This window comes from Apium graveolens, chromosome 7, assembly GCF_009905375.1.
Source record: "Apium graveolens cultivar Ventura chromosome 7, ASM990537v1, whole genome shotgun sequence".
NCBI classification, from domain to species: domain Eukaryota; kingdom Viridiplantae; phylum Streptophyta; class Magnoliopsida; order Apiales; family Apiaceae; genus Apium; species Apium graveolens.
In genome coordinates, this window is record NC_133653.1 from 115,190,682 (window position 1) to 115,205,870 (window position 15,189).

Sequence of the window (15,189 nt, forward strand, 5' to 3'; positions counted from 1 at the left end):
CCATTTCCATGTTTAGATAGTTCATGTTACGAGCTTCGTTTTGATATGTAGTTCGTTTGATTCCGATGTACGGTTTAGGAGAAATGACCGTTTTAAGTAACGGCGTTTCACGACCGAACCATTACCCCACGCCTTACTTTGAAACCTTGGTTAAGGACCTTAAAGGACTATATGGGGTATGAAACAATTATGTTAAGTGGATTAGGCAGTTGGTGAGGTACTCACGAAAGAATCGCCTTAAAACCCTTAATGGTTAATTTATTAAAAATGGTGGAGCCGAGAGTACTTGAGCGACTTAAGAGAATCAGTAAGCGCAAAGCGAGCGTTAGAGTCTAATTTGGTTAAAGTATAGATTTACAAGTGACTTTGGTTTAGTTCCAACTCACATGTTGTTTATAGGTTACCAGACTCGTCCCAAGCCATTAATCACCCTCAGTCGCTCAGGCAAGTTTTCTACCCGTATAACTGTTGTTGTGATGTACGTGTTTATGCATGATCTTGCGATAAATGCATATTTGTTATTAGAAAATTCTTGCGATATATTTTAGCATGTGATATGGTATATATGCATGCCTGTTTCGTATTCTTGATACATATATCTGTTGATTCAGTTGATAATACCTATGCTAGAGATAAGCGGTAATTTGCATATACCCTTAGTATAGGGGACCCAAAGGTGAACTTTTTTCTAAAACCGGGAGTCGATGCTCCCGAGTATATATATATATATATATATATTTATATATATATATATGAATAGTTTTTAAAACTATGAATCAAATAAGGTTTATTCGATAACTTCATTTTTTAATGAATATTATTTTGAATATTCATTCGAGAACATATGACTCCACTTATTTTATTTATTGAATATTATTTTGAATATTCATTCGAGGGCTTATGACTCCGTTTATTTTATTAATGAATATTATTTTGAATATTCATTCGAGGGCTTATGACTCCGTTTATTTTATTAATGAATATTATTTTGAATATTCATTCGAGGGCTTATGACTCCGATTTATTTACTAATTAATATTCTTTATTTTATTAAAGAATAATGTGTCGGTAATCAAACTTACTTTTGATTATTCAAATAAAGATATTACTTTCGTATAAGTATATCTTTGGTTATTTAATAGTCATTTCAAGTATAAGTTTTACAATATCTACTTCAATTATTTTTATAAAGATTATTCTTTATGGGAATATTATTTAAATAATAATATTCAGATATTTTCTAATATATTGGGACTGAATTACTTTATTAAATCAGCATTACTCCAAACACTCTTTAAAGTGTTTTCGAGTCTTTAAAATGATTTTTAAAAGTTAGAGCGGATCCCAAAACTCATTTTTATATTTAAGATCCTCCTTTCGAAGGGGATTTAAATACTCGCTCAAAACCTGAGGGATCCGGCTCTGTGGTGTGTTTTATATTCGCAATAAGGTTGCTGTCTTGATAAAAGAATTTTGATTACTTACCCAACACTCGGGAAGTAAAATTCTTGGAACAAGTTAATCCATTAACAGGCATCGCCTGGGAAATATCGGTGAGTTTTTCTTTCCAACTAGATACGACTTCTTGGTGGAGCCGTATCAATAAGTTTCTGCTTGGGGAAAGGGGGGACGAGCTTTACGTTTCAGAGTCATGGATTTCATCTGAACTAGGAGTGACGTATGTGGTCGAGTGGCGCCAGCCCAGCCTTATTATATTGGCCGAAAATGGCCTGGATGTTCCGTTAAGACGGTCCATTCCTTAGGAGTCAAGTGTTCGGTTGACAAGTAAATCTGACAGGTTCTCCTCTACATGTAGAAAATGGTGGGGTTGCACTACTACGACTGATCATCGTAAGTGGTCTTCCTGGCGCGGCAAACTCCCGTAATGAGTTCATCATCCAATTGGATATTTCTGCAACACTACCCAGAGCACTTCGATAGAAAGGCTACGGTTGGGCGATTGTTGAGTGTTGGCAGGGTCAAGTTTTATTTTGATGATATTTTAAAGATTTAATCTATTCAAATCTTGTCTTGTAGTCTCATCTATGTAATGAACTGTTGAAAGCTCATTATAACTTGAACGGTGGTAGTTCAAGCAGTATTTGAAAAAGATATAAGTATATTGGAGTATCTTGTAACTTCATCTTTTAAACTTATATCTAGTAAATGATTATCTTATGCATAACAAAGATTTTCAGAAAAATGTTGAGACAAGGTTAGATATATGAGATCACCTTGCAACGATATTTTTTTATACAGTTATAAACTGGAACTCTGTGTATATTATACATGTCAGAGGATTTCAAAGATTGTGAAAAGTATATATATATATATATACTGAATATTTTACGACTTGGTCGCGTTAAGATATCAGCATGGTTCATTTCTTTTGACCAAGACTTTCATGAGTACTATGAGTATGCTCATATATTGTTAATCAGTATACATATTATTTTGGTGGGCTTGTTGCTCACCCTTTCTTTCTTCTTTCATCACACAACATCAGATAGACAAGATGAACAGGACCAAGCTCCCAATTCGCGAGCGGATAGGAAATGTTCCGCAGTTTCCTATAGGCGTTGATGTCACTGTAGCTGAGGTAGGAGCTACCAATAGGCTAGGCTTTCAACTTTTGATGTACCAGATTTATGTATATTTATGAGTTGTAATAATGGCAAAGAAATGTAAATTTATTCATAAACCCTTTTAAGGTGTATTGACATATAATTGTGGAATAAAACGACTTGTGATTATTTTTGGATAATCATCTCTGAGACTATAACTTGTGGTGTGTGTGTTTATTGTGGGGTCACAGTACAGAGTAGTTGATTATTTATTAAGATTGGGTGTTATTAAGGGAAATGGAACTCGTGACAACCCGGATCCCCGACCCGGGATTTGGGGGTGTTACACTGATGTGCTAAAGAAGTCTGTCAAAGAGCTTCAACATATTCACTACCTTCTGGAAGTAAAATATGATGTTACAAGAAGATGGTCAGATTACATTTTGAAGGCTGTGAGAGATCTTCTCAGAATTTCTGGTGCAAAAGCTTCTGAATACATTCCAAAAATTACTGAAGATGATGGAAGGGAAATTTCTATGAAGAAGAAGTCTGCCAAGATTGAACTAATTCTGAAGGGAAAGTGTTTATGCTAAATGAAGACTCTTCACATCCTAGAGTTATCAGACTTGGAGATGGGCTTGAAAGAATATTAATTCCTGCACTCAGAGCAGCCATTTATTAGATTGGTGGTAATAAAGATGAAGAACTGATGCAAGTCAAAGCACAGTTAGTTGAAGTTCTGAGAAATGCTGAGGACAAGCTGGTAACAGACTTTACAAGGAATTACTATGGATTCAGATTGATCCAGTGATATTGGTAAAGCTACGTGTACTGTAAGTTGTATTTAGTTGTTTAAAATAATATCTCATTGCAATTGTACTTACATGTTTTTGACATCATCAAATCTGTTAACTTGTATATTTTTCATAATTTACAAGTTGGGGGAGATTGTTAGATATATTTGTGATGTCATGTCTAATCTGATTTGTTTAGTTTCAGAACTTAGTATCAGAACTTAACTGGAAATTAGAACATACTGAAGACAGGAAGTTATCAGAACTTAAGGCATCAGAACTTATATCAGGACTTAAGTGCGGGTACACTTCAGATAAGAAAAGCAGCTGATTTACAGGAGAGGATCTGGATTAAACAAGTAAAGATATGCATGAAGAATTGGACAGCTATAGGACTGCAGTAGATAATATCTTATTCATGTATTCTAGGAAATAGAATCATTATCATATCAATTAGGAGATATCTTGTAACTGTGTAGTATATAAACACATATTAGGGTTTACACTATAACTGTTATCATTCACGAGAATATTATTTATTGTAACCCTAGCAGCTCTTAGTGATATCATACATCACTGAGAGAGTAGATTAAACCTACTGTAACAGAGGGGGGTGAATACAGTATATAGCACAATCAAATCGAATTCTAATAACACAAGTAACAGAAAACAAACTTTATTTAAAGCAATAAACTCTATTACAGTATGGAACTGTCCTCTCTTAGTGATGAACAAATATCATGAGAGCTGCTAGAGTTACAATGAATAATATTCTCGATAATGATAACACTTATAGTGTAAACCCTATGTATGTGTTTATATACTACACAGTTACAAGATAATTGTTAATTGATATGGAATATAATTCTGCTTCCTAAAATATATCAATCAGATATCTTTTCTTCCAAGTATTCTATTCTTCATAGAATTCCTTCTTCATGCATATCTCTTCTTACGTTTGTCTTGATCTTCTTTTCCTTTCAATCAGTCGCCTTCCTTATCTAAACGTTTCCTTTAAGTCCCGATATTATCTTTTGATAAATATCTCCTGAACCTTAAGTACTGATAACTTAAGTTTTGACTTCAGTATAGGTGCTGATTTCAGTTAAGTATTGATTTGTCCTGTTTAAGTAAGATCTGAAAACTAAACATAAATCATATTAGTCATGATATTATCAAATATATCTAACAGAATATTCGCAACCAAATCATCTTTCTCAAAATCCAAAACATTTATAAATCCAGTAATTTGATGAGTAAAATCAATTAGCTATTCTGAACATAGAATAACAGAAAAGTACATGCATATACAGAATCATTTAATTCAGCGACATGTAAAATATTTATCTATTCTGAACTGAGAATAGGGAAAGCAATACTTGCAAAATAGGATTCAAAATAAATATCACTTGAACAATAAGTGATGATAGGTCTACTTGCCTTTGGGATTTAGTAGTTAGTCACACTCGCAATGACGCATCTATTCTGATATTCTGTCTCAAAAAATCACTGTCCTTCTTTTCAACACTTTACTCATATGTTGCTCCTGCGATTGCTAGAAGCCAGATATCCAATACCATTTCATCTCATTCTTTATCCAACGTCTTATCCTGATCAACTCGAATGATCCGCATCTATAATTAAAAGATATAACTTTAATCGTCTAAACGATAATAACTCGACGAACTGCGCGTCAAAACCCTAATTTCTACCCATACGATAGCCCGCACATAAAGAAGATAATCAAATACAAGACCATTGACCCACGTACACACGTAATTCATATAACACGTAAGAATATAATCCACGTATCATATAATTCATATCACATATGACTCAGTTCGTCAAAAGGTTCGACTCAGTACGTTTAAAACTAAAATCGGGTCAATAACAGTATTTATCGATCAATAATTGACTCAGAATGATTCGTAAAACAAACAACCTTTCGAAACAAAAGAATTTGGGTCTCAAAAGTATTTTTAATGAAAGCGGAATATTTTTCTGAGTCTATACGCGTTCTTTTCGTAGTAAACGGATGAACGGTTTATTTATTACAAATAAAATAAGAATAAACTAGAATAAATCAATTAGTAATAATATTAATTGATTTTTAAATACCAAAATATAATTTTTAAAAGCTTAAAAATATCTTTAGGATTTATTTGAATTAATTATAAATAATTATATTTTATTTAACTATTTATAATTAAATTTAATTGATTAAATGAATTAATTAATTATATAAATAATCAAATAAAACAAATTATACATAATTAAAATAAATATGGATTTTTGAAAATAATAAAAGAAATAATTTTTTTGCAATTTAAAATAATTAAGTAAATAATTTTTAGGATTCAAAAATATTAACCAAATAATTTTTAAAATCTAAAAGAAATGATTTTTAAAAACAAAATTTGAATTTTGAATTAAATTTTTAAAAAGAATTCCAGGAACAGAATTAGGAAAGGGAATTGGGGTTTTAAAGTTTAAAATTGGGTCGAGTTTGTAGTGAAACGGGTTGGGACCGGGTCAACCGGGTTGCCAAGAATCGCCGACCGGAACCCAGAATCCGGCGGCCGGTTGACAACTCCGGCGAGCCCATTTTGACAGCCAAAATGACAGGTTTTGGGTTCATTCTTAATCCAATAACATAGATAATAACTTCAGCATCCCAGAGACATAAAGATTCCTCACAAACGAACTGGGGTTCGTTGATTCCGACTACTGCAGCCATTGATTCCGGCGTGGAGCTCGGAGATCCGGCGATAACTCGAATTCACGAAAAACAAAACCAGACCCAACGTTTAATACACGAAATCAAAGCTTATATCCAACCAAAGCTATACCAGAAATCAAAATAAATAAACAATCACCAATAAATTGAAATAACCGAATCAAAACTTAAGAAAATTATCGAACTCGGCTAACCACTTCCTATAATAGAACATTCAATTAACTAACATAAATCGATTAGAAATTAAAAGATACAACTAACTATAACATCAAATCGAATCAAAAATCCTTCAAACAAAACCCCCCAATTCGGGTCAAGAACCCTAAAATTTGAATTGAAATGATTTGATGGAAAATATAGATACAGGAGATTGAGGGCTTCAAAACGGCTACTAGAACATTGAAATTGGAGTTCTGCATCACCCTCAAATTTGATTTTGATTTTCAGAATTCTTCAAGAACACCAAGAACAACTTTTTACAGAATTTTCAGAAAATCAAACTTCAATTACTATGTGTTATTGAACTCTTTTTTTGAAGTATAATATATGAAATTAACCAAAAAAATATGCTCTACAACATGGAATCATCAAAACAATCAGATAATTATATTTATAAAAATTCATACTTTAAATCATATAATTTCGAATTAAAAAATTAAATAAGAAAATTACCTTGATTTCTGTAATAAAATGGTTGATTGATTCATAAAGGACTTTTCGAGAGCTTCGATTTGATATGTGGCACGCCCGAATCGGAGTTCGATAACGCCTTCATTTGTGCGTTTGATTTTCAAGAACGTAACGTTTTTAGGGTTTTCTCTGTATTTTCAAGATTTTACTGACTGATTATGATTAAACGAATAAAAGGAAATAAGGAAAGGGCTATTTATATTTATGGAATATTGGTTCGTGTTGGATCGATAAATTGGTTGCTTACTCGCTAAGTAACTGCAAAACGATCCAAAAATAGATTACTTAGCCGCTAACTAATTATAAAAATGATACAATTTAATATCATATTTGAATAATTATCAAAATTGGGCTTTTTATAAAACACCCTATGAGAAAATAATGCAAAAATATCCCCATCTCTCGAGACTACGGGTTTTATTGATTTACCAAAATGATTATCGTATCAAAAATTTTGCGCCGGGACACACACGGGTCATACCGTACTCTGGATCGAAAAAGTCAAAACATGGAAAATGTCTGGAATTATCAGATTAGGTTAGGAAGGAGTTTTTCGAAGAGTTTCGGGTTATAAAAACATAAAAACGGTTGAAGTTGGACGAATCCCGGCTTTATAAAATAGTTTCATAATTACTCAGAAAATAATTTATAAATCCATAAATCATTATAAAATCATATAATAGTCCAAAAATTACTAGAAAAAATATCACCATTATCTATATTTTATTCAGGCCATATAAAAATTAAAATACTCTAAGAATATCACATATAGAATTCCAACATCAATTTCAATGATCATATAATTCACTAAAATTTACATAAAATCATATAAACACTTTCAAATAATAATAATAATATCTGCAAATATGGGATATTGCATGGCTGCAAATGCTAAATCTTAAGGAATCAAACTGATCAACATGGAAAGTTTGATGCCAAAGCAGATGAAGGAATCTTTGTTGCATATGATATTGGAAAAACATATAGAGTCTACAATCTAAGAACCAACATTGTTATGGAATCTGTACATGTTGTGTTTGATAATAAAAAGATTGAAGGACTGCAAGATGGAGATTTCCATGAGAGCCTCAAATTCGACAATGTGGAGATGATTTGTGAATATAGTGATGATGATAGTGATCAAGAACCAATGTCCAAGGACAATGCAGAAAAGTCTACAACTAATGAAGCACATAATTCAACATCCGTCGAAAGACCAAGTGCATCATCCGTCGACAGGAAAAGAACAACATTCGTTGATCCCTCAATAGGAGTTGAAAGTCAAGTAAGATCACATTCAGAAAGAACCCCATCTTTAAGTCAAAGATCCACAAACTCAGGGGGAGTTTCTGATCATCAAAACTCTACTAATCATCAAGATAACAATGAGGCCTCTTCTTCTAGAGCTAATCTACCACAACAGAGAAAGTGGACTATAGATCACCCTTTTGAGCTCATAATTGGTGATGCATCTTCTAGAGTTCAAATAAGAAAAGCAACTCAGGAAGAATGTATCTATAACAGCTTTCTTTCAAAAGAAGAACCAAAGAAGGTAGAAGAAACTCTGTTGGACCCTGATTGGGTTCTAGCTATGCAGGAGGAGCTAAACCAATTTGAAAGGAACAAGGTGTAGAAGCCGGTACCCAAGCCTAAAGGAAAGAATCCAATTGACACCAAGTGGGTATTCAGAAACAAGATGGATGAAAATGGCATAGTTGTCAGGAACAAAGCTAGATTGGTTGCTAAGGGCTACTGTCAACAAGAAGGAATAGATTTTGATGAAACTTTTTTTCCTGTTGCAAGACTTGAAGCCATCAGAATTTTCTTAGCCTATGCAGCCCATGCCAATTTCAAAGTCTATCAAATGGATGTCAAAAGTGCCTTTCTGAATGGAGATTTGGAGGAGGAAGTCTACGTCAGTTAAAGGAGCGTCAAAAGTATCGATTATCGGGAATTAAATACGTTAACCATCAAGAATAAGTGTCCTCTACCCAGGATTGATGACATGTTTGACCAGCTTAAAGGAGCGTGTTGTTTTTCGAAGATTAATTTAAGATCGGGTTATCACTAGCTAAAAATTAAGCCTGAAGATATATCGAAGACTACATTTAGAACCAAGTATGGCCATTACGAGTTCCTAGTGATGTCGTTTGGATTGATTAATGCACCAGCATCTTTTATGGATTTAATGAACTGGGTGTACAAGGAGTACTTGGATAAGTTTTTTATTGTATTTATTGATGAAATACTCATTTATATGAAGACCAAAGACGACCATGTCGAACACTTAAGGATTGCTCTGCAAAGGCTGAGAGAAAAGCAGTTGTACGCTAAGTTTACGAAATGTGAATTTTGGTTGGATGAAGTTCAGTTTTTGGGTCATATAGAGAGTAAGGATGGTATTAAAGTTAATACGTGAAGATTGAAGCTGTATCTAGATGGGAACAGCCGAAGACTCTGGCAGAAGTTAGAAGTTTTCTTGGACTAGCAGGCTACTACCGAAGATTTGTGAAAGACTTTCATCACACTAGAGAATGACTGGGCTACAGATGTAATGGATGAAGATGAAGATACAAGCTATGTCAACCTAGCCCTGATGGAAAAATCAGATGAAACATAGACCATTTCTTCAAGCAATCAAGTAATTACCACTAACCTAGCACATTTATCTAAAGTTGAGTGTAATGATGCAATAAATGACATGTCTACAGAATTGTATCACCTGCATGTTACACTTAAGTCCCTCACTAAGAAAAATGCTAAAATGAAAGAAAACAATATGTTTTTAATTGAGAGGAATAATGTGCTAGAGTCTCAGTTTATTGAATTTGAAAATTTGAGAATTGAGTGTAAGATTGCTAGGATGAATTAACTGAGTCCTTGAAGAAAGAAGAAATTTTAAAGAAGTAGCTTGAACGAGAACATGAAGTGATTAAGGTATGGAAATCATCTAGAGATGTTCATGCTCAAATCACTAAAGTTTAAGGTATTGAGTCCTTTTGTGATGCATCCTGGAAGAAGAATAAAGAGAAGCTTGTATCCAATTTGGTTGAAGGATTGTTGACAGATGTGGACTCGACGGATGATGAAAATCATCCGTCGGATAATCAAAAGGATTATCCGTCGAGATACAAGGAGCCACATCCGTTGGCTGTGAGTAAACCAGTTAGAAAAACTAACCTAGCTAAGTTGAATGAGAAATATGGATCAGTTTCTAAAAACTTTATTCTAGAAGAATCAAGTCAAGCCAGAAAAGAAAAGAAAGTTAATGTTGGTCATCTGTCTATCAAGCAATTGAATAATAGATTAGAAAAGATTGAGGTTAAAACAGAAGCTAAAAAGAAAAATAATAGAAATGGGAAAGTAGGAATTAACAAACAAACAACTACATACCTGATAAATATGCACCAAGAAAAATATGTGTTAAGTGTGGTAGTGTTAATCATTTGTCTGTTAATTGCAAACTTGCTATGCCTACTCTCATGTCTGCACCCTCTGCTTTTCCCAACATTACGCCTATGAATGCTATGCCTACTCAGAATATGAAAACACAATTTGCTAATATGCCATTTGCACCTAATCCTCATTATGTTGCATTTAGTATGCCTCAAATGCCATTTAGCATGCCTTACGGGAATAACATGCGTTTTCCTCTTAATCAAAATAATTTTGTTTTAATGACTGGTTTCAAGGGTCCAACTCAAATGACTAAGGATGAATCAGAAATCCCCAAGTCATATGAGGTCAAATCCAAGAAACCAAAGAAGATAGCTAACAAGGCAGGACCCAAGGAAACTTGGGTACCAAAATCAACTTGATTTAATTTTGATGTGTGCAGGGAAACATAAAGAATATTTGGTATCTATACAGTGGTTGCTCAAGGCACATGACTGGAGATTCTACCCTGCTCACTGAGTTCAAGGAAAGAGTTGACCCAAGTATTACTTTTGGAGATGACAGCAAGGGTTATACTGTGGGATATGGATAGATTTCAAAGGACAATATCATCATTGAAGAGGTTTCCCTGGTGGATGGTCTCAAGCATAATCTGTTGAGTATCAGCCAGCTTTGTGATAAGGGCAATTCAGTTACCTTCAATTCAGAAGCCTGTGTTGTGACAAACATAAAGAGCAACAAAGTGGTTCTCATTGGAGTGAGAAAAGGAAATGTGTACTTAGCTGACTTCAACTCATCAAATGTAGAATCAGTAAAGCAAGTCAAGATGAAAGTTGGCTATGGCACAAGAAGTTGTCCCATCTAAACTTCAAGACCATGAATGAGATTGTCAAGAAAGAATTGGTTAGAGGTATTCTTCAAGTGGAGTTTACTAAGGATGAATTATGTGATGCCTTCCAGAAAGGAAATTAGATCAAAGCATCATTCAGAAAGAAGCTTGATTCAACAATTGAAGAACCTTTGCAACTGTTGCACATGGATTTGTTTGGACCAGTTAATGTATTGTCTATCTCAAAGAAAAGATTTTTCCTAGTAATTGTGGATGATTTCTCAAAGTTCTCTTGGACATATTTTCTAAAGTCCAAAGATGAAGCTAGTGAAATCATCATCAATCACGTAAGGCAAGTCAATAATCATCCTGACTTCAAGGTTAGAAGAATCAGGAGTGACAATGGAACTGAGTTCAAGAATTCTGTGATGAGATCATTTTGTGAAGAAAGTGGTATTATGCTCGAGTTTTCTGCAGCAAGAACTCCACAACAAAATGGAGTAGCGAAAAGGAAGAACAGATCTCTTATTAAAGCTGCAAGGACAATGCTTGAAGAATCAAAGTTACCAACATATTTTTGGCCTGAAGCTGTAAATACTGCTTGCTACACTCATAATTTCTCTTTGGTTAATCAAGCAAAATGCATGACACCCTACCAATTATTTAAGAACAGGAAGCCAACTCTAAATTTTCTTCATGTCTTTGGCTGCAAAAGTTATATCTTAAGGAATCAAACTGATCCACATGGAAAGTTTGATGGTAAAGCAGATAACGGAATTTTTGTTGGATATGCTGTTGGAAAAGCATATAGAGTCTGCAATCTAAGAACCAACATTGTTATGGAATCAATACATGTTGTGTTTGATGATAAAAAGATTGAAGGACTGTAAGATGGAGATTTCCATGAAAGCCTCAAATTTAATAATGTTGAGATGGTTAGTAATGACAGTGATGATGAAAGTGATCAAGAAACAGTGGCTAAGGATAATGAAGAAAAATCTATAACTAAAGAAACACATAATTCAACATCTGTCGAGTTACAATCTGCCTCATCCGTTGGGAGACAATCAGCTTCATCCGTCGAGATACAAAGTGCATCATCCATCAGAACAATAAGAGAAGCTGAGAGTCAAAACATATCACCTACAGATAGTACCCCTTCCTCAAATCAAAGATTCACAAACTCAGGGGAAGTTTCTCATCATCAAAACTCATTCACACATCAAGACAACAATGAGGCCACTTCATCTAGAGCTAATCTACCACAACAGAGAAAATGGACTAAAGATCACCCTTTTGAGCTCATTATTGGTGATGCATCTTCTAGAGTTCAAACAAGGAAAGCAACTCAAGAAGAGTGTCTATATAGTAGCTTCCTTTCTAAGAAAGAACAAAAGAAGGTTGAAGAAGCTCTGTTGGATCCTGATTGGATTTTATCTATGCAGGAGGAGCTAAACCAATTTAAAAAGAACAAGGTATGGAAACTAGTACCCAAGCCTAAAGGAAAGAATCCAATTGACACCAAGTGGGTATTCAGTAATAAGATGGATGAAAATGGCATAATTATCATGAACAAAGCTAGAGTGGTTGCTAAGGGCTATTGTCAACAAGAAGGGATAGATTTTGATGAAACGTTTGCTCCTGTTGCAACACTTGAAGCCATCAGAATTTTCTTAGCCTATGCAGCCCATGCTAATTTCAAAGTCTATCAAATGGATGTCAAAAGTGTCTTTCTGAATGGAGATTTGGAAGAGGAAGTCTATGTCAGTCAGCCTCCTGGTTTTGAAGATCCATATTTTCCAGAATATGTCTACTATCTTTTGAAAGCACTTTATGGATTGAAGCAAGCACCTAGAGCCTGGTATGACACTTTGTCAAAGTTTCTTTTAGAGAATCACTTCACTAGAGGTACTGTAAACAAAACTTTATTATTTAGAAATGTTAATGGCTCTAGCATACTTGTTTAAATTTATTTAGATGATATTATTTTTGGCTCTACAGATGAAAAACTTTGCAAAAAGTTTGCCAAACTGATGCAAAGTAAGTATGAAATGAGCATTATGAGAGAACTAACTTACTTTCTTGGTTTATAAGTTAAAGAAGTTAGTGATGGAATATTCATTAGTCAAACCAAATACATTTATGATCTTTTAAAGAAGTTTGATCTAATGGATTGCACATCTGAAAAAACTCCCATGGCCATTGCAACTAAACTTGAATTAAACACTAATGAAAAGTATGTGGATATTTCAAGCTATAGGGGCATGGTTGGCTCACTCCTGTACTCAATAGCTAGTAGGCCAGATATAATGTTTGCTACCTGTCTTTATGCTAGATTTCAGGCTGATCCTAGAGAATCTCATTTAGTAGCTATTAAGAGAATTTTCATATATCTCAAGGGAACACCAAAACTTGGCATTTGGTACCCTAGAGATTCTGTTTTTGATCTAACTGGTTATTCAGATGCAGATTATGCAGGTTGTAAAATTGACAGAAAAAGTACAACAGGAACCTGTCAATTTTTAGGGAACAAGTTTGTGTCCTGGTTCAGTAAAAAGTAAAATTCGGTTTCTACTTCTACAGCTGAAGCTAAATATATTACTGTTGGTAGTTAATGTGCATAGATTTTGTGGATGAAAAACCAATTGTTGGACTATGGTCTACAAGTGGACAAAATTCATATTTTCTATGATAACACAAGTGCAATTTCCATCACTGAAAATCCAGTACAGCATTCAAGAATAAAGCACATAGACATCAAGTACCACTTCATTAGGGAACATGTGATGAATGGTACTGTGGAACTTCATTTTGTTCCAAGTAAAAAGCAGCTTGCAGATATCTTTACCAAGCCACTTGATGAATCTACCTTTTCTAGGTTGGTAAGTGAGTTAGGTATGCTTAATTATTCTTAAACCATTTCAGATATTTTTGCAAGTTATAATGCAGCCAGAAATTTAATTGATTTTTCTGTTTTAGATGAAATTTTGGCCAAGTCAAAATTTACATCCTGGTGGATGCTCATTATCCATCGAGTTTGATCATTCGTCGGAATAGAATATATTAATAAAAATCAATTACTTTTCTGGATTATTTTTTACCCGACGGATAATTGTTTTATTCTCATCCATCAAATTGTCTAAATCTTAGCCGTTGGAACTCTGAACATTATCCATCGGATATACTTACAGTTTGTAAGTATATCAAGACGGATAATTGACTGAATTTTGACAGTTTATTTATTTTAAACGGATATTTTGGGCTATTTTGTTTGGTTACTTTATTTTACTTTATTACTCTTGACAATTTATTTTTGCGATGGTATAAAAGCAAAATTCATTTTCATTCTTTTCTTTTATCAATCTCAAATCAATTGCTCTAACTCTCTTCTTCTCCAAATAAATTACTCTCTTTCTCTCTGCAAATTCCCTTACTTTAACAATGGCACCGATAGTCAAAATCATGTCTTACTCTGGATTCATCTATGAAAAGAACAACTTCGTAGCTCTTGTGAACAAGGAAATTCCATAATCTGAAGATTTTCACAAAAGGATGGACTTTGTGAAGGGATGTAAACTCAGTTATACTATGCTGGAATCACCCACAATCTACTGTGAAGTTGTGGAAGAGATGTGGACCACTGTTGTGTACCAGTCTACAGACAAAACCAAATCATTCACTCTCAAAGGTAAGCAATTATGCATTAACAGTGACATAATTCAAGCATGCTTTAAGATTCCTGAAAACACTACTATTGTTCCACATATAGATGCTAATTTAGTTACCATGCTTAATTCTGTTGGCTATGCACTCCCTACCTCTAAGTTAAGTGAGATTAAGAGGCTAGGTCTTAGAAAAGAATGGAGTTATCTGTGTGATGTAGTTACCAAGATATTTTATGGTAAGACAAGTAATTTTGATTATGTCAATACTACCATGCTTAACATGCTTTATATGTTAGTTACTGATAATTATCATAATTTCAGTGATATGGTTATGTTTGAATTAGGCTATAAATTAGGGGAAGTTAATAAGAGAGGTAAAAGTGTCTATTATGCTAGATTCTTTATGATACTTGCTAACCATCTTATTAAGAATATTGCTATTGAGAATCCAACCAACAAACTGAATTGTTGGGTTCAAGAAAGAAGAATTATTGCAGATTTCAACAGAGAAAGT